Source organism: Syngnathus scovelli, chromosome 3, assembly GCF_024217435.2.
Source record: "Syngnathus scovelli strain Florida chromosome 3, RoL_Ssco_1.2, whole genome shotgun sequence".
Classification (NCBI taxonomy): domain Eukaryota; kingdom Metazoa; phylum Chordata; class Actinopteri; order Syngnathiformes; family Syngnathidae; genus Syngnathus; species Syngnathus scovelli.
The window spans coordinates 19,281,507-19,302,452 of record NC_090849.1 but is presented as its reverse complement, the minus strand read 5'-3'; the positions used below and the strand labels follow the sequence as shown (position 1 = coordinate 19,302,452).

Here is a 20,946-nt window from a genome sequence, read left to right as displayed (position 1 = left end):
ACAAAGTAAGGTCTGTAAATGTTTCATGTGTTTGGTGTTCAATGGGCTTGACGAGTCGATCAAACTTCAAGTCTATACGCCGTGGCATTATGGGAAAAGGTTTTTAGCATTTAGCCTACAAGTATATTGAAGCGTATTTGCAAGTATGTACATTCAAATACAGCTGAATTATTTTGCAAATGCGTTCTAAAATATTACTAGTAAAAAAACTCTAATTTTATTAAAACCAATATTAAATGACTTAATATAATGACTGAATTTAATTATCTGATTAACTTTCTTCTTAGACATTGTGTTAAATGTCTGCTGCTGTAGGTTACTTGATTTTTTTTTGGTTACATTTTAAGTTCCTCTCTGTGTCCAATTTTCACGCTTTTGTAAATACGTTGTTGATCTTAAACTTATTACAAGTTATTTAAATGGCCCCTCCTTGCGTGAACGTCTCAGGTGAAGCTGTTAACACGGCCCCAGGTGTCGTCTATTTAACACCTCTCTGACCCTCGACAAAGCCTGACTAACTGCCGCTGAGCTCTCCCTTTTGTGTTCCCTAACAAAGCCTTTTAGCTTCTAATAACGCCACAGCACCGGTAGTGCGAAATGAAACCCGAGATAGCGTCCACTCCATCGCGGCGTCGGTGGGAACCGTTTAATCCGCTTCTCGAAACCAAACTAACGCACAACGGCCGAGGATCATGTTTGGCAAAGTGGCCCGCTTTGATGCGGGGATCGGATGGCGCGGGTCACAGACAAGTAGAACACAACTCTGAATGCCTCCTGTCTTTTATAGAGCTGTGGAAGTACATGTGTTGGACAATACAGGGAGTGTGTGGCACCATAATGCTCCCAGACAAAGAACAAGGGTATCACGTTATGGACCTTTTATGATTGTCTCCTGATTTTGATGATTAAATCCGGTTTTGCGTCACTAATCTCAGGAAAGGTCACATCATGTCTGTTTAAAAAGCCCTGGGCTTAAAATTTGTGGATGATTCTGTTGAGATTTGTGACTTAAGTGCCGAAAAGCATTAATATTTCCAATTCAGTTCAATGAGGATGGTATGCCTATCAATCTATAATTAAAAATTATGTATTTATTGTATTTTATTTTTGTTTGTATTTTAATTTGTATTTTTGATACACTGATTCACATCCATACACTGTAAAAAATAAAAGATGTTCCCTCAAAATTTTAAAGCAACAAATTTTGATGAAAATTTATGTTGGGCAATTCAACACAATATTTGAAAATTTGGTTTCCTACATTTTCAACAATCAAAAAAGAGGTTACAGAACTAATTTAACTAAAAATAACTCAATAACCTGTTTATATATATATATATAGTAATGCCACTTTTTTGTTTTTGAAAGTACATTTTACCAGAGTTGCTCCAATATGACCATGAAGCCGGCGAATGGAAACATTAACGGCGATACGTCTCACCAAGTCATAAAAGCAATTTACGAGTGCACTTAAGGACTATACACCTAGTGGCGCTGCCCCATAAAGATGTAGACAGAAGATTGCACCAAACTCCTTCCAAATACACGCATTTAAAAGTATTAAACGGGGATCAATGAGCGATAGCTCTCCTATTAATCTCAGATTTACCCATTCTTTTCTAATTAAGCTCTCCTTTTTTTTTTCAAATTTGCGGCATTTTACAAGCTTACCATTGATTTGTGCTATTGTTCTCTTCCTGCGGGCTAAATGCCGCATTGAGTTGTTTTCCCTCGCAAGCTCCTCAATAGATGTTTTTGGCTTTTTTATTTTTTTTATTTTTTTTAGGATCTGCATTCAACTCTGCACAGACCTTTAATGCGTTGATTTTATTTGTTGTTTGTAAAAGAAGGGCTAATTAAGTTTTCAAAATAATTTTAATTAACTGGAGCACCCAAGTCAACATGGCTGCTTGGAATACAATGCAAGCAGCCTTCTGTGAAATACAATTTTGCTCATCCGCCATTTGGCGTGTGCGACTACGCTTAGTTGAGCTCCTATGCTAATTTATTTACAGCGAGGCGCCGCATGCCAACCCCGGCCTGCTATCAGTGCCGGCAGGTATGGATTGCGTCCCACGGCAAAAGTTAATCGAGGAAATCCTCCTCCTACGTCACGAGCGGGCCTGCACTTTGCAGTTTTAACATTAATCCCAGTCCGATTCTAATCGGAAGAGACCATGTGACCTTTTGCGTGGTGACCAAACCTCGGCTCATTACAACAACGACCCTCCATCAATATGACATAATAGCGTATTACTGCGCCGCTAATTACATTGAACAAGGGCGAGATGAGCCAACTGCATTTAATTGCTTTACTTGTTTTTGCATATTTAAACGGAGCTATACATCAGCGGCACGTTAACATAGACAAGCTATGTGCATCCCAAATGTGCTTATTTTCTGTACTGTAATGAACCCTCACATTTAAGGCTAATTTAGTGCAATTAGCTGGCGAGAGTTTAATCAAGAAATGCCATTGCACAAGCCTGTAGATGCCATTTAGTTTAACCGGCACCATCTGATGGATGATTAAGGATAAACTGTTTTTTTGGGTGCTACAATTATCTGAACAAGTGTTATTTATGCGTAATTTTAAATCCAGGCGTTAAATAAATGTCATCGCAAAACTCAAATGAGCAGCTCAGATTTTTTTTTTTTTTTACAAGTGTGCTGTGTCTGAGTTAATGAACGTCTCCATTTTAAAAACATCTTTAGAATATATTTTTTTGAAAGCGCCTGCTATTCTTGACGCTGACCATCCCATTCGATTGCATGTTCATTTTTTCTACCTTTTTATGCAAATACTCACACATATCTGGAGTCCAAATAATCCCCCTCCTTCTGCCTTTGTTTACCCCCAGTGTTTGGCCTCTTTAATTGGAATTTTTTCCAGTGTTTTACCGTCTCGTAATGATTTTATTGCAGGCTGTTTTACACCAGTGTCCAAACCAGCAGCCTGGGGAAGATTTAGTGTGTTGCTTCTCCTCCGTACTGAGCTTTAATTGGAAGGTCAGGGGGACGTGTTTCAGACTAGCAGGAGATCAGCACGCACCGCCGATGTAAAGGTTATCCAAACCCACCCACAGGCATGAAGATGTAATTTTCTTATTATTTTAGCAACCCTAAGGATGGTGGATATTGCACGGCTGAATTATGCCTTTAAAGCATCATTAGTGGAGATTTTATTGCACGCGCACGCCGTGTGCGTCATTTGTACTCTTGTCATGAGAGACGTATTTGCTATTTTGAAAATATCAGCAGGTGAAATCGCCATCTTCTCACACCGGGAAGATTCTTTCCATCCAGCCCAGCCACGGCGTCTCTCTTAAGAACAGCTGCCTCTGGCCGTGCACGGAATGCCAGCAGTTTAACCACACTCAGACGTCTGTGTGCTTGTCGTTCCGAGGGGCTCCCTTTCTTCATTTCGTGACGCCTTTCGTGTCTATCGCCCGCTGCCCCTTTTCTCACGCTTGCCCGGTCTTGTTCTGTTGATGGGTTTCGGGTCGGAGTGAGGAGGATAAGTGGTCGATGTCTGGCGTGCGCCGCCAATGTGGGCGAGGTCATGTGGTGAACTCCACAAAGATCTCTCTGGAAGATTCTTGGCACGCAATGTCCTGAATGCTACATGCAGACTGCATTTGGCCAACCTGCTTGTGTATCCAAGCGTGCCTCTCCACCAGCCTTAGTAGTCGTGCTACAAATATCGACAACAGAAGGCAAGGTGAAGGTTCCGCAGACCAAGAGGCAGAATGTGCTGACCGGGGCATCCGGCAACAAAAGACGGCAGCGGCGGCTGTGTGCTTCGGGGAGAAAGAAGATATACCGTGAACGGACTGGCAACACTCCTCAATTTTAGTCCTCTTTTTTCTATCCCTCCTTTCTTCTCTTTCTAAAGAAAATAGATCTTCTTGTCCCCCCGGCCGCTCCTTTTTCTTTTATTTAATACCCCTCCACAGTTGCTGAGCCCTCAGAGCAAGAATCGATACAGTATCTGCATGTATGCTGGGATAAAATACAAGCACAGCCCCTAGTTCTACACTTGGAGTCAGCGATACATAAATAAAGTGTAGGACAAATATCAATATTGTGATGTATCGTGTCATTATCTTTCATGCTACGGTGTCATTGGACCTATCAATCAATCGTCATTCATAACAACACGTGATGTCATCATTTTGGGCCGGCCCACGACTCACTGCTCCGATCTGTTTGTTTTGATTAAAAGTCGTGGCACCGTTTCAAGATGTGAGCCAAATTTTGTTTTAATGAACCAAGTGCTGACGACTTTGGATAGCTAGCGATGCTCACTTGCAATCTTATTGATGATGAGCGCTATACAAACTAGATGAATGTGTCATTTTATCATTAGCAAAATAGTGTTCCAATCCCAAGTTATAAACTAGCCTTCTCTCGTTCTTTTTATTGTTTGTCACTTTCTCCTTATGTCCCCATGCAACTTCCCGCCACCCCTTTAACAACAAAAAAAAAAATGTCTATCCAATCTAACCTGGGCCGTCACCCTTTGTGAATTTAATCAGTTTACGTGTACAGGCGAGCTCGCTCTCATCACAGCAAAGATGTAATGCAGCAAGGTGAGAAAGTTAAGAGATTGAAAATGCATTTACGGTGGCCCTCGTCCCCCTCTTTGCCTCTTCATCCTTGAGATGGCTTGTAATGAGGCTGGGAATGTTCTCATTGTCAATGCCGAGGCTTGCTCAGAGGTTGCTATAAGAGTCCAGCTTTTTTTTTTTTTTTTAAGATGACACAGAAAGATTGTCTAATTATAATCAATATAAAAATATATATTATATATTTTTTGGAGAGGTGGTACATACGTGTTTGATGACAGTGGCAGCTCAAATGTGTGGGGAACATGCAAAGACACAAGTCTCGTCAGTTAATCGGGCTAATGTTGGATCTTGCTCAAGTTGCAGCTGTCACAGCAGCAACAGCATGGACGGAACACACACAGCTTTACAGACATGGACGGATTGTCTGCAAAAAAAAAAGTTTTTCCTTCAGCGCTCACCTGCTGATTCAGGCTAATTTAAATCTGAAGCTCTGTTCGTCATTTAGTGACAGATTAGATATGGCAGCAATTCCATGTCAAAATGTATTTCACTAATTTGACTTCTAAGAAAAGTCACCTAAGAAATCTTAAATCTGGAGAGGTGTGCGGAACATCTCCAAGAACCACCTAAATTTTTTGCTACCTCCCGCATAAGTAGATAGGCCGCATCCTGTTTTGGTCTTGTTGTTTTGAAGACGACGGTGTTATAAGACATCAGGGCAAACAAACACAAAAGGATATATGCATGCAATTCAAACAGCCACTTAGTTGGAAATGGAAGTCTTCGTGTAGCGTCTAGATCGAAGGCAATATTCACGTTGAATTTTCATGTTTACGTTACGCCGCATCTCAAAATTCCCTTGACCCTTCATTGAATTGCATTTGATTTATGTTGGAGGCGGATTTTCTTTAAAAAAAAAACACATAAATAAAACATGATTTTCTTTGTTATACCTCTAAAGAAAAATGCAAGCCTGGATTGTGTTTTCCTAGCAGACTTTTGACATGTTTGAAACTGTGAGTCGTGCTCTGTCAGACCTACATTAGCATGCATGCTGGGATGACTTGCCACATCAAATCAATTACCCCTTTGAAGATACATGAATATGTGCAGATAGACTTAATATTTAGCATTTTAAACACTACCTTCAAGTAGGTGGTGATTAGTCAGATGCTGAATATATTTCGGTGCAGCTCGGTCTAATGTGCTAATAGCAGGTCAGATCAGAGTCGGTGTTTCTGTGTTGTTGTTTTGAAAGAGGAAGTTCATTTGTACTTAATGAGTGGGTTCTTAGCTCCTGCTGCGCTTTAAGGAGGTAGAGGAAAAATAGGTGGGGGGGTGCGTGAGGGGCTCCATAGATTAGACACCATCTGTTGGTGAACACTTAGCAAGACACAAAGTGAGTGCACACACGTTAAACAACACTGACACGTCTTCACACACTACCCAGCGGAACTACTTTTTTTGTATTCTTCCTTTGGTACTCTTCTGACTTACTTCCAACTTGCCCCTCTTTCCTGTCTGATCTGTGAATCATGTTCCCCACGCTGCCTCCCCAGTCTCCTGCTGGGAGTAATCATCTATTAAAGAGGACACATGTTAATCTTATGGCGTGTGCGTTTGCGAGTATCTGTCCGAGGGCATTGTTATGCCAACACGGCATGTTTTGTTTCACCCCGGCACCCCTCTGCGCCAGACTCAATCCCTCCCTCCTCCCTCGCTCAAGCACCCGTGTTTGAAGAATTTGTACAGTTCCAAGTTCAGAAGAAGTGTTAATGTTTGTAGGTGTGTACGTGAGTGGCATTGTTGCCGTTTGTTGTTTTCATCCGAGCGCCGGGATTCGGTGACACTTGCGAAGGTCTAAGATGACTCGGTGGGTGAGGGTCAGTCATCACCGTCTGCCCTCCATCGCCTCCTCGCTCAATCTTGCCATCTATTGCTTTCATGTGTTGCCTTCTCGCTGTCCTGTGTGGCTCGTGGTATGTGGACTTTATTAAATTTTCCTGCGGGAGGGTGATGGAGAAGACAGGCTGGGGATCGGAGGGGGCGGTCATCCCTTCTTTCATCTGTCTGTCGGTTTTTATTCCTGCCAGGGGACTCTGGTCGGTGGGTCTTTGGGGCGGGGTAACCCCAGGAACGTCTACTCTCTCTGGGCCTTGTGCTTTATGACAGGCTCCTGATTCTGTATGGAGGTCAGATAACGGAGAGGAGATAACAAGATCTCACTCCCTCTCTTTTCAAATATTAAACTGAGGCCACGGTGCTCTGAAGTGATGACGATGACTCGAGGAATCCAGCTAGACGCTGAATGTGATGCTGAGTGAAATACAGGGAAAAGAGCTGCTGTTTATCAATTAATGGGAAAAATACAAAAGGGGTTACCTTAGCAACCAGAAAGTGGAATGTGCATTAGTAGCTAACCACGGACAGGCTAAGAGTAATTCAAATCAGATGCATATTTGAGCAGGACAAAAGTGCAGCAACCTTTTTAATCTGCTGGCTTGCTTCTTTTCACAATCAATCTGGTCCATTCGATAATTATGTTTTAAGTGAAATGAATGTACGAGGAAGGACAAACATGGAGCAGAACATCTGTGGTCCAACACAATATCCCAGAAACACAACAGTTCTTGCCATAGGTAGTAAAAATAGAAATAACTCATTCAAGAACCAAACTGTTACCATGATAACAAATTTGGTCAAATTTCTGATTGTATGGCCTCGGGTACTTTTGACTTAAGTGGTTCCTTTGTAACTCGAATAACTGCGTTGGTGCACATTTTGAAAGCAAGATTATATACTACGCTTATTAAAGGGGAAGTTTTGTTTTCATTTTTTATGACTCTACAGTCTAAGCTGTGACTTATCATTTTGCTTTACAGTATCTTGTCCTCACTCAAGCTGTGATGACGCTGCAATGTTTTTGTTGTTATTTTTCTTTTTTTAAACCACCATGAATCACACTGCGGTGTATCCTGGGGCTCGCTGACTCACTCTATCTTTCTTACAGTTGGGAATAAAATGAGCTAACTGATTGCTGAAAATGATCTTCTTCCCCTTTGGGCTTCCAGCACCATATCTTTTTTTTCTTTTTTTTTCCAACCAGTTTGAAACACGACTGTTTGACTGACTATCTGTTGAGTGAAACGCAGATTTGTGTCAGGGAACATGCAGGTGTTTATTACAGACACTCTGATAAATAAGGCGCTCCGTTCCTGTCCTACTCAACTTAATGATGTCATGCACGATGATTAATTTGAAAGGAAAATAAGACGGTGAGTCAAACCTGCAGAGGACTATTATTCAACCGCAGCCTTTTATCACCTGTTCATATTCTATTCTCCGTGCAGCATATTGCCAATGACCTAACCCCGTATTTGCCTAATGGGATCTTCCAGAGGTCATGTGTTTTGATATGAGCCGTGTTTGCAAAGGGAGAGTAATCTCCTACTAACTCGGGATTCGCTCATTGCGGTCCCATTAGATATCGCAGGTGTTTGTGTATTTTTTTTTTCTTTTAATGTTAAAATAGATTCACAGGTATGTAATTTCAGCTTCCTCTTCCACAGTAGCCAAAATGACACAGCGCTCCCATCCTTCACTAAGGGATGTTCCAAATCACAGCATGAGCAGATATGAGACCACGGAGGAGATCCGTCACCACTCGCCTCTTTTGTGCCTACTGCTCATTTTTCATGCTTCTGGATGGATTCCGGTGTGGGTGTGTTTCATGGTGGTAAATGTGATTTATTGATAGAGATGTTTGGCGCTGGTTGGAGCAGCAGTCAGACTCACAATTAACACTGATTTATCCGGAAGCACTGTCAAAGTCTCTGAATCAGCAGATGCGGCCGTAACGTACACGGGACTGGACGGAGGCGTGAGCGGAATTTTTAGTAGATGCTCAAGATTTGATCATGGGTGTAGATTTTTTTTTTTTGGTTCTGTCTGCAACTTCCACGTAATTGTCCTCCCTAGTAGTGATCGCTTGGCAATACACATTCTAGTAGCTCTATTATGTTTATAGCCATATTACAGAATGAAAAGGCAGGCTCAGGCACATAATAGAACACAAGACCGGGCTCGTGTAAGGAGCTGTCGGCGTCAAAGCCAGACGTTTAGCGCTACATCATTAGAGGGGATTAGAATGAGATTCGGAAAGGCAGCGCTGGAGCCTTCGGCCACACTAGGTGTCATTTAATAGCAATAATACACTCCTTTACTGCAGAAAAAATGTGTTCAGTAGAGGCCCTTTATTTATACATGGTCTTTACAGTTTTATCCCAACCTAAAAAAAAAAATCCACCACCTCTCAGTGTTTATAGAGAAGGCATTGTCTCAAGACTTTTTCTTTCCCACCCACGCTGCTTTTTGCTGACGCTTGGGGAGGACAAAGCTTTTTATTTCATTTTTGGACCAGGGAGTTAAAGGTTGCAGGACTCAGAGGACTAAAGCAGTGTAGATTTTAATCTAATCTACCCCTGATCTGCCATAGCATGAAGAAATCGAGAAAGTGGGTCACGGCTGGAGGTTAGGTCAAGTCCCCTATGTAAAGCCGGGGCATTCTCTGAGTGTTAATGGAGTTTTGCATTTCTGCTTTTCGCCCATTTGCGTGCGCGCTTTGTGTCCCCTTTTCTCACGTGGTACCAGATCAACATTTATTTCCACCTTGGCGTGGGGACCAGGGGTCTCCGAGGGCTTTGGGTGTACGCTAAGACCCTCATAAAGGGTCGTGATTATGAAGGGTTGTGCGAGAATGTGTTTATGTATGTCTGGATGGGGCGCCGACAGGGCTCACACTCGGGGTCGGTTTTAATTCCAAATGGACGTGTGAGGAAGGGGAGTGTGAAATGTGTGTGTGTCTTTGTGTGTGTGTAGGCGGTAGCAGTAGGCACGGAGAGCATGTATTTGAGACCCTGTAGATTTAGCGTGCAAAATGGTTATTGTAGCGTAATCAGCATGGCGACCTGACTCAGCTGCGAATATTGAGGCAGTTGACCTTTTTATGTTGCTGGGTCTGTTTTCCGGAGAGAAATTTAGTGAAAAATGATTTTAACATTCTACATGTTTATCATGTGCGTGAGGAAGCTAGAAAGATTCTCAGTCATTGTACATTTGGTAAAAGTTGAAAAGTACAGCATTCAATCTATTATCCTGTTTATAAAATCAACCTTGTTCTCGTTTTTATATTATGAATCGTATTTATTATCTCTCATCCACATGGGGGGAAAAAAGTCTTAATACACTCACGTCTTAAATCTTCCCAGTAGTTTTAAAAACTGCTGTGCTTGTCTTCCGCCACGTCTTGAGGTCCCTTAAGGGAGCATTCAATGCCAACAGCCCCAAGAGGGGAGCCCCCAGGCTGGGCTTGTTATTGGACCGGGCGCCCTCGTAGGGGTTAGCGAGCTTCGAAGACTTTAAGGTAGTTTCACAAGTTTAAAGATGCAGTAAATAGGCAGGGATTGACAGAAGAAAATTGTGATTTTCTTGTGTCTCTAATGTATTGTTGTGAAAAGATCTCTCATGTATTGTGAAACGATAAAAGGCTTACCTTACCGCCTGTTAGCTGGACGGAGACGTGACACTTGGCTGCAGTGGTTTCAAAGCTTTGAGGGATGTCTCACATAAGAAACAATGCTGGGTAATTGAACTCCTTCATTGCCGCAAGTGTGGCTCATGGGCTTAAGCATATGTCAACACCAGAACAAAGCTCTTTAAGCACATTCACGGCGAGAAAAATGCAAAGCATCTATTTTTTGAACGAAAACAACGTATGTTTCCTTCTGTTTACCAACGTGAAGCATTTTCTCTGATATGGTAAACGACATTCAGTAGCTACACAATTGCACCCTGTAATCTTGGTCGCTTTGTGATACAGCCACCCCGCAAACTATCAGCTGTGATGGACAACTTTACAATGGAGAGACTTTTGCCAATTCTGTTTTGGCAGTTCTGGATTCATGTTTGTGAATGAACTGGAAGAACGATTAAATGCACCTGGTTTGAGTGCCTCTCTCTCCAGACCTTGTGTGTGTGTATGTGAATACAAATTGAGCCATTTAAAAAAAAAAAGAAAAACAAAAGCATACATAGCTTCCATAGTTCTTTTGCCACATCTATGGCAGAAATTCTCATTGTAGTTTGCTATGTGCTGGTTTTGGCCTCAGCCAGCCACATCTGTTGACGTTTATGTTCAGCATTCAACCGGTTCCCGCTTACCACTGATCCTTTTAGGGATTATTGTTCTATGTCAAAGCAAGAAAATTATTGATTTTTAGTCATATCCACTACAAAGTGGACAGAGGCTGCTGAGTGCAAACCTCAAATGAGAATGTTTCCAGGTTTTTGCAAAGGAGAGTTGACAAGAAAACGTTCTTCGTTTCTGTCAGTGGCTTACCCGAAAGAATTTTATCTTTTTTCTTACAGTTACAGGAATGATTGTTTCCTGATCATAGTAAATGTACCTTACAATTTGGACTTGTACTTGTTAGTTCTTCACCAAACTGAATGTCATCTTTAACTGAGGTCAACAATATAAAACATACACGTGTTTCAACAGCTTAACAATCAGTTTAGAACTTCTTCCGACACAACATAAATTCATTTTTACCATACAGCAAATTAGTCAAACAGCATTTCACCCATTCATCACTTGGTGACCTGATCTATTTGGGCCCCCTCTCCTCAGTTTGGAAAACCCGCCAAGGCATAGACAAAAAAGTCAACAGGTATATTTTTTGGCCTGCAGCTTCCAACGGTCTCGCAGGGACTGTTGACTTCTGTTGACCTTTTATTTCAACACATAGCTACAATTTATTTTGAACTTCTAATAAAAAAAAGCCATTGTCCCCCACCCCTATTCTAGGTGCGTTTATGTGCCTCAGTTGCCTTGACTCTAGCTTGCTTGGGTCAGTCTCATCATTCACCTGCAAAGAAGCAAGTCGAAGAATACTGTGCTCTGATTAATATGCGGCATCAATCAGTACTAATTATCACATTGTTACAACACTCGTTCCAGTAAATGAGTCTGAGCTGGAGAGAGAGAGCGAGAGCGAAGAGAGCGTGTGGAAACAAAAGCAGTGAGGCTTCGAGTCACAGTACACATGTGCAGGGATGAATTTAAAGTCTCAGTTTGAGTCTTAGAATAATTATAGTTATTTGACTGCTAATTGGTAACATTTTAAAACTCTCCTGCCTTGTGGCATCTTCAAAGATTAAACTTGCGAGTCAGTTGCGTAGGAGATTTAAACGTTACTATTTTAAAAACATTTCTGGTGCGGTCCACTTTTTTGGATTACGTGCCTTTCATGATTGATTACCTCAGGACTTGAACAGGCTCACGTTGGGCCGTAGATTGCACCTTTTCTTATGAAGCATCAGAGTGCAATATTCTGAAGTGCCGGGCTAGCAAAATATTGTTTCACCTGGCGTTCAAACACAAAAGTACGTACCCCTTTCACATACTTTAAAACAACTCGATGGCAGCGAGTGACCCCCCGCTCGTTGCCAAGTACCCGGGATGGGGGCCCTCTGGCTCGTCAGGCCTTTTAATGGACTCCCTGACAGTCCATTTCTATTGTGTAAGCGCAACAACCTCAGTGAATGTGGCAAATTAATCACATTTGGACCCGGATCGGCCACCACTGTTCACAGCGAGCCCCCTTGCTAAGGTGCGACAGGGAGGACTCGGCAGGTCAGACGCGCACAGAATGGAAGGCCAAGTGGAGAACAGGGGGGGGAAGGCTTCACTTTAACCTCCAATTGAAAGGAGAACAAGGCCAGCATTTTGTATAGCGCATATCTTGTTGAATATGTCGCTGCGTTTTTGTGCACGGTTGAGCATTAGCGCTGTTTTGCTCTAGCAAAGGTCAGCTTATAGTGCCAGCTGCAGAAGGAGGCCTATGAGGCCCTCCAGATAGGAGGACCTTGTAAAGAGGGAATGAATGAAAGCAGATAGTGGTGGGGTGGGGATCTGGGAATAGGGGCTGTTGGAAATGAGGCCGACATAGTAGGTGTCTCACAATTTAGATTGGCTGAGGAAAAAGGTCAGTGAAACAACATCTTATCAGGGGACGCTAGTAGCTAACTGGAAAATAGACAAAGTAGCAAAAAGGAGCCTCATGGCTCCCAGTTAAGTATGCATCCTTCCTGTTGAGATGATGGGGGGCAGCAGTTGACCGCCATTGTTCCTCGGATCTTGCTCACCATTTGAAAAGAGAGATGGGTAGAGGAGAGGAAGAGAAGAAGGCCAACCACAGTGAGAAGGTTACGCTATGGGGGTGACCCTTGACCCGCTGTGACCGATCATGACCTGCAGACACCCATCACAAGTGAGGCTTTTGTCTGCGGATCGAGCTCTAGGTGACCTCTTCCGTGTAAAATTGACGCCCCTAGATTCCACCCAACCCCCTGTCAAACTCATTTGAATGTGACAAGGTCAGGGTTCAAACACAGTCAGGGGCCTTGGGCAGTCAGATAGAACTGGGAAGCAGGATAATGCATGCGACTTTGGTTTTTGTAGATGTTAAAAAAACGGTGGTTTGTAATAAAGGGATGGTTTAATCAATAGCAGAATCCCCTCACTGTTTATTTCCCATAGCCAAGGAAGTCAAAATTCAAAAGAGACTAGATTTGATCGTTTTTCATCAACCCAACGCTTGATGACATCGGATATCCTTTGAAAAGAAAGAAAGTTAAACTTGTGCTTTTTGCACAAGATTCCTCCATCTTTATGTCTCAATCAATCCCAACCCGAGTTTTATTTTATGTTTCGGCTTTAATCATCCTGGTTTACACGCATCCAAGAGCTTATGTTCGACTGTGAACTTGCGGGAGCTTGACTGTTTCCATGTGTTGTGTTTTATTGCCAGTTTCCTGCCTGGCTAATGTGGATTTTATCAACTCGGTGTGTGATATTGATGTTTAAGAAAAAAAAAGACATTTCCTTTTTGCACACATTTCCAAGCAGACGTCCTTGAAGCCGTTGCCGCTTCAGCTTTGGGTCTCTTGCACACATTCACGCCTCTGCGTAATATGCTTTTGGGGTAAAATAAATCACCGCATGATCACACGCTCCTTCGCAGTCAACTCTTTGGCAAACCATCCAGCGATTTCAATGCGTTTCATAGACCTGGCTAGCGACGATAAAACAGCTATGCACACTTCCCGCCCAAAAGTTCCAGGGTTGTCGAGTGGACGAGGTGGGTAGACGGGACGTGCAGCTGGTAAAGCTTTCTGATGGATGGAGCATTTAAAACCTTTGGAATGGGGAGGAGGGAGGGGCAGACAGAGTGAGAAGGCGGCTAAATGTGGAAAACATGAGGATGCTGGCGCATTGGAACACAAGGGGGATCGAGCAATTGGGTAGATTTGACAGACCTCCGTCAAACTGGTATAATTACTCAACACCCCAAATTACATAGCCTCATTTAGTTGTACCCTATCATTTACCACTATCCACATAGCGTTCTTTGAACTTCTCCTTCACATCCCGCTCTCGCACTCTCCTTGCTTGATCTCATCTCTGTCCGCCTTCTTCTTCTTTTTAATCTCTCCAGTCTCCATCCGTCATTACAGCTCCACTTGCAGTTCTTCTCCGGCGTTCAAGTATTATGCTGCAGCGTGTTCGCTTATGAATTTACGAGGAACATGTAGCATGCATCCGTGTGACGCACTCCGTAATTGCAGCGCCACAAGACACTCCGCAAACACATCTCAATAGGTTTGCCTTTTGAAGATGAACATGACATCAGTTATGAGAAGTTGAGCTACATCCACATAGACACAATTCCTCAATGCAACGTTCATTTGGCTGGCACTGAAACAGATTCACAACAGATCCTAAGTCATTTAATACAAAGTGATGATTCATTTAGCCTCAAAGTCAGTCAAGGAAATTAAATTGAGTGCATATCCCAAGTGTGTTTCCTCAAACTCCGATCTCTGTATATACAGGGTGTTTAGTACAGTGTGATATTGAGACGTATGAGCTCAAGCACACATAATAGGCAAACACTAAGGCCTTGAGTGTAAAATAACAACCTCATTTGTAAGACACACAAGGAAGCTTTTTCTACTTTATAAATTCAATCTCCTCGAGGATTTGAGTTCTTGTTAGGGGAACATGTCTTAGCGTTAATCCCCACGACAGCAAAGAAAAGGGCCTTTCCAAAAACTCAGCCGCTTTCACTTCTGCGGGTATAGTCGAGCGAACCAGATGTTTGGAAATTGGGACCTAGCCTCGGTTTGGATCAGGCTCCATGTATACGTCTGTGGATTCCTTTGTTTGTATGTCCAAGTGTCTGTGCACATTCCTCTGTATGAATAGTTTGGAGTGTCTCAATGAGCAACTGCATTATTCCCTTTGAGTTGGCACTGGAAAGTGGTACATGTAAGTGGCAGAAGAAACACCGGAGGAAAATGCATATATCCAGTATCCCACTGCCTTCCTGTTTGGTTTTCCACGTGTAACTTTCTGATTGAGTTGAAACCTCTCCCCCGTGCTGCTTGCATTACTGACGTGCTTCCTTCTGCTTGGAGAAGAATGAACGTTTGAGGCACAAAATCCCGTTCCCCACAATTTGTGAGTGTTTGCATGACTCAAGACCTTTTGGATAGATCGGACAGGTCTGAGCTCAGTGGGCAATATCTCTGCTCTGGCAGCTCACTGATGATGTCATAAACCTGCTCCAGCCCCTCTTCATCATGGCTGACGTTTTCATAGCTGATGGGACATCGGGAGGGCCGAGGACCTCGACAGAAGTGGGAGATTCTATTACTGGTCTCGTAACTCCTCAGTCGGACACTCGCCCACAACCTTTTAGGGTGCAAACGGTTGGGCATAGCCCATCGGACGGCCATCTTTAGGAGGTCCCAATGAGCACATTCCTGCTTTTTGAGGTCGAGAAGTGTGCGCTCAGATGGCCTTTGCGCTTATAATCGCCGGCATTCCCCCTGACAGATTGTCCCATGAATAGCCCACGAAAGCCATCAGTGGACTGATGCAGATGAGCAAAGAGGTAACAAGATGAGAAACGACAAGAGCAATTGAGAAGCGAACAAGACAGGGCTGTGATCAATAGAGAGTGCTGTCCATTTGGGTAATGGACAGGGGCATCATAAGTGGCCGGGGTCACAAGCGGATTCATTATCCTCTCCATCCTCATCTCTCGCCGCCACCGGCATCCGTCTACGCGCATTCAGCTTTAAGAGGATGTACAGCGCCGGATCAATTTATACGCCCGCTATAGCCGGGCCGTGAGTCAGCTCCATTATCTCACCTATCAGCTCTTTTGTCTCATCTCTGCCATGTTAAGTGAATTAAACCTGAAAGAGAAGATGGGGGGGATCAGGCGCTCCAAGTGAGGAGCTGACACAACTAAAGTGACGTCCTCAAACGTAACAACAACAAACTTGATCTGCATGCCCCGTTTGATTATTATCACCGAGCCCATCATAGTTCTGTTGCGCTCCCTCTTTGTCTGATCTGGAACGGGCATCCCTCCATGCCCAGGCCTGCATAGCAGCGTCGCCTTGTGTTTTGAAGATGCAGGTTACGTTTCCAATCTCACAGCTGCAGAGTTTCCCAACCTTTGGAGCAATGCTTTTGAAGTGTGCATTGTGACGACCTGCCAGCTTCTCCATTTACCTCCATTGTCTGTCGTCCTCTGTCTCTATTCAGCCCGTCTTGCCTCTCAGTTTTCTTCTGCCTCTTTCCCTGCGGATTCGCCTTACCGTTTTTGTCACCTTATTCTTGTCAGCTTTTTCTTCTCCGACTGACTTGCTTTTTGTCATCTGAAAGGATGATGTGTTAAGAGCCGTCAACACTGTGATCATATGTTAACGTCTTACTATGGGCAAAGATTGCACATTAGCTTTTTGTGAATTTCTAAAGACCTGTTGAACAGAACCCATGTAACACCCCACCCCTCCTGATAAATGATGTGACCACTATTGTGTTTATTTGACTTGGGTGATGTAATACAGCAATGTAATGTCACCAATCCATCTTGCTAAGTTTCTAACTGATAGGCTCATGTATGACCCCACCAAACAAAAGTCTTTTGAGGAGATACACCCTCTGAACAAAAGAATTGTGGCAAAAGACACAGGAAGTCCTGCCCTCAAAGGTCACGGAAGAGATATATAAGATTCAGGGGGGGTGCCAACATTCATGAACAACAATCGCCATTAACAACCACTAATGCAATATTTAGACAATTTGTTCTCAAACTATACGTTTGTCCTCGCCTTTAAGGGAGTTGAAGAAACAAAGATTGTAATTCTGTACCTAATGCAGCTCACTGATGTTTAAATAAACTAAGTCTTAGCTTCGTTACTAAACGAATGGCATGCAACATGTGGCGAGCACGACTCTTGATAAGATGCAAAAGCCTTTGTGCAGTGCACCCTCAGGCTGGCTTTTCACATGCCAAGGTAGGTTCCACCTCAAAGTGTGTGTAAGCGTATGCGCAATCTGAATGAGTCTCATCTGCTTTTTATTGTCTTTCCAATCTTTTAAACTGTACTTTCCCGTACACATCCAGTCTTTCTGTCGAGATGGTTATAAATGGCGGGGTGTGTGATGCCTGCAAGCTGTCATTAGGAAACCATTAGGAACATGCAGGCGAAGGACAAAACGAAACATAAAGGAACAGGGGGAGGAAACATGCAACCGAGATAATCTCGGATCAGCCACACTACATCATCCTCCTCTTCCTCATTCATCCTTCCAGCCTGTGGCAGATAAGGGGTGCATGGCTAATGGGCACCACTGCTCTCTTTAACTTCCCCACCCCCTTCCCCACACTAGCCCCTCGGTACTGCTGTCAGACAGAATAATATACAGTAAGGAAGGGCTGGAGGTGACCAGAGGGGAGGGGGTGAGATGGGGAGTGGAGACAGATGAGGAAAGAAACCTGGCAGAGAAAATAAATACTGAGATTAGAGGAGAGAAAAGAAGGTAGGATGAAATAAAGAAACTTTTTTCCCCCTTTTCTTTAGTAGCACGCTCTTCTATTGTTGGGGTTTTCTCGGTTTCTCAGTGAGCAATGGATAAAATAATACATCGATAAACAGATACAAAGAACCTGAAGAAAATACAAAAAGGAACAGGGGGTGGGCAATGGAGTAAATAAAATAGCTTGCAGAATAGCTGTGTGCTGCTTGGACATGGGGTCGCCTAGCAACCAGGACCAGCTATGAATTTCTTTTTTTTTTTTTCTCCTTTGATATCCTTTGTAAGGACAGAAGGGAAATACTGATTTGGAGACTTTGGTTGCATTCACTCGAGGCCATTTTATTCAGTGTACAGTCAGTACATGGAACCTCTAATGTCAAACTGAATCTGACGAGGGGTTTTTGTCCTGGAGAAAATAATTCAAATTGAAATCATTTTGCAGACAAGCATAATACCTTGATTGACCAAAATATGTCACTTGACTTGGTGAACCACATTGTAACATTCTTGACTATCATTGTGTAGGAAAGAAAAACTGATTATTAAAACCGACGCGTGTACTTACCCTGAACTCTGATAGTGGTGAAACCAAAAAAAAAAAAAAAAAGCAAAACTGAGCTAACGTCTCACATGCTAAAATTCCGTCAAGTAGTTTTGTCAAAAAATTATAGATAATCATAGATGGCCAAACAGTTAGCAACAAAAGTCTGTAAAGTTCAAAGCAAGCAACATATTTTCAGACCCATAAGAGTAAATTACTAAGATAGGCCTCCTTACTTAGTTTCCTATTTTCCTGTCCCATCCATTTCATTCCCTATCAGGTATTCCGCCTCACTCAACGGCAACAAACCAATCATTTCAAGTGTTGTGTTCCAATGCAAACCCGCTCAGCATCTCTCCAAGAACATGTCAACAAATGGCTCAACTTGGATATGCGCTTTTGTTGACGTGTCTGTATTTGTTTTTTTTTGTTACAGCACTCTGAGACATTTGTGTAATCCAAACTGAGAGTGAGCAAACTCGAACCGGGCACCACAAGCCCCGAGATCAGAGAAAAACCCATCTTGTATGTATGAGTGAGCTTCCGCGAGATCCCTCTGTGTGTTTTCCATCTCGTCTAGCCCGAGGGAGCCGTTGTGGATAGGAGCCGGACTCCGACGGCGTGAGGAAGTTTTATTCCGAAAGCGGCAGTTTATCAACACAAACGGCCATTTTCAAAGGAGTCGCAAAATAGTCTCGTAGTATGTCATGTGTTGATGAAAATGTGTTGTCGGCATGCAGCAGACGGGATGGGGAGGAAGGCGTTGGAAGTGGTTAGAGATTGGATCATAACTCAAGAGTGACATGACGGCACCACCCAGAAATTCACAATCATCAAGGGACTCGACAAGGATAGGAGGACAGTGTGTGGCAGACAGCATGTTGCGTGTTTTTAAAATAGATCAAATGTCTTGTTAAGGAGACGTTAATTATAAATGACCACAAAGACACCAGGGAAAAAAAAAACAATAATTATTTACTGCATCATTCTGAACCTGTTGAGCAAAGATAACAGCTTTCCACTTATTTCATTAAGATCGGCGGCTTTTATTTGTGGTTGTTTGGTGGGGGTTCTTGTATGAACATTGTTTGGATTTCAGGGCCCATCTATTTTTGGATATGCAGCAATCACGTCTTCCTCAGATGTCCCATGTTAGTGTTTTGAGGCGCTATCTTGATTGACCTGAAGATGAGAGAAGGGTGCATTCCTGAGTAACAGCCTGCCAGCTCTTGTTCTTGTTTACTGCAAACACACTCATGCCAATTACTTTATCTGCCGTTCCACTCTCAGCCGTGTAACTGGGAGCCAGTATGCCGCTCGGGGCTTGTTTCAAACTTTGAGTTGAGCTGTCGTCTGGTCTTGAGTCTTATTCTTGCATATCCAAGAAATTATTGAAGCGGTGATGAAACACGGCTTGTAACAAGGAAAGAAACGCACACCTGTCATGTGCCACTAGCGTACACATGCAAGAACTCGTGTCAGTTCGTCACTAATCAGCTGCCCCAAGGACACAACTACCTATTTACCCATCCACGCCGCACACCAAAGACTCAACCTGGCTTCCAGCTGGCTTCGCAGGTCTGTTGTGTGTATTTGGATATCGTATTAGTCGTCCTGGCAGACGTGACAGCTCGCCGGAGGGCATGACAAAAAAGGTGCACATTGTTTGAGATGAGCAGAGCGAGAGCGAGCGATAGGGAAGGCGAATCGACATGAAAAGGCAGACGGATGAGGGTGACAGATTTCTTTAAGATGTGGCGCATGCGGGCAGCCTGCTCTCCAGGCATCTGGGTGACGCTTGATCCAACTTGATGATGCACAGTGAGGGATCTGCAACTGAGCAGCCAATGGCTGTCTGACCTGCTCAATGTGTGTGGGGGGTGAGAGCGAGGTGGGTGGGGTTAACAGCCCCCGGCAATGAGTCGGTATACTGGCAAGATGGTGAGAGGACACTTGGGATATTTGTTTATTTATTTTCTCCCATATGCCGTATCCTTTGCAATGCTACTATGACTCGGCGCAATGAGGCATAAGGTGAACGCTCCATCAACTTACTGAGGACGAACAGCGAGTTGGTCCTTGAGAGCACACTGCTCCAGTTTCCGGCTTGTCTTGAATTCTAAAAAGGCTCAGAGATTAAAATGTTTTTCTGTAGAATTGAGTGGAAAATGACTACAAAAAGTTTGGCCATGCATTACCATTCACAATACTGGGCATGTGTGAGTTCACGTGTAAACTCCTGCACAAGTTAGAAAACATGCAGGTTCTGAGATTGAAAAAATATTTTGTATTAAAACACAATATTCTGTCATAAATTTAAAAGCCTTCAGGGCAGGGATTTGAAGTAAATTATTGAAAGTGATATACTGATGACTTGTAATTAACCCCCAATACGTACAGTATACAAACCTGTGGATTTGTCCACAGATGAAATCTACTTGGAACGCTTCCCTCCGAGTGAAAAGCGCTGCCTCGCTAGCTGCTTTGAACACAGCCACGCAGTTTAGCATAATCTGCTGTGACAATATGGAGCTTTTTAAATCCAGTCAGGATTTGACAATTAAACCATCAAGTGTGACAGGGCTGTTTCATGCATTGCTTAATATTATCCTCAGCAGATTCATCCCGTAACGGAATTATTTTTTATTTCACAGCCACTTCGTATATAGGTTTACGGAATCCCCGCAGTGATGACAAAGATTTCTCATGCATGTCAGAGGCTTGCGATCCGACGTCAGACTTCATCAGAACCACTAAATGAAATTCCCCTGTGACAAAATGGAATTCCCCTGTAACTAAATTAAATTACCCTGTATCCAATCACAATCTGATACAGAAAACACAAAACAGTTTGAGGGTGAGATAAGCTATCTTTT

General features: G+C 43.2%; 1 protein-coding gene and 1 long non-coding RNA gene across 3 annotated transcripts in view; both read left to right on the top strand.

Annotated features, from left to right (window-relative positions):
• The window catches only part of efna5b (ephrin-A5b), a 74,435-nt gene that overhangs the window by 13,476 nt on the left and 40,013 nt on the right, over positions 1-20,946 (top strand). The window lies entirely within an intron of this gene.
• Positions 1,331-19,381, top strand: LOC137840130 (uncharacterized). The gene is made up of 2 exons (XR_011086592.1): positions 1,331-18,152; positions 18,293-19,381. It is a non-coding gene; the product is annotated as an uncharacterized lncRNA (long non-coding RNA).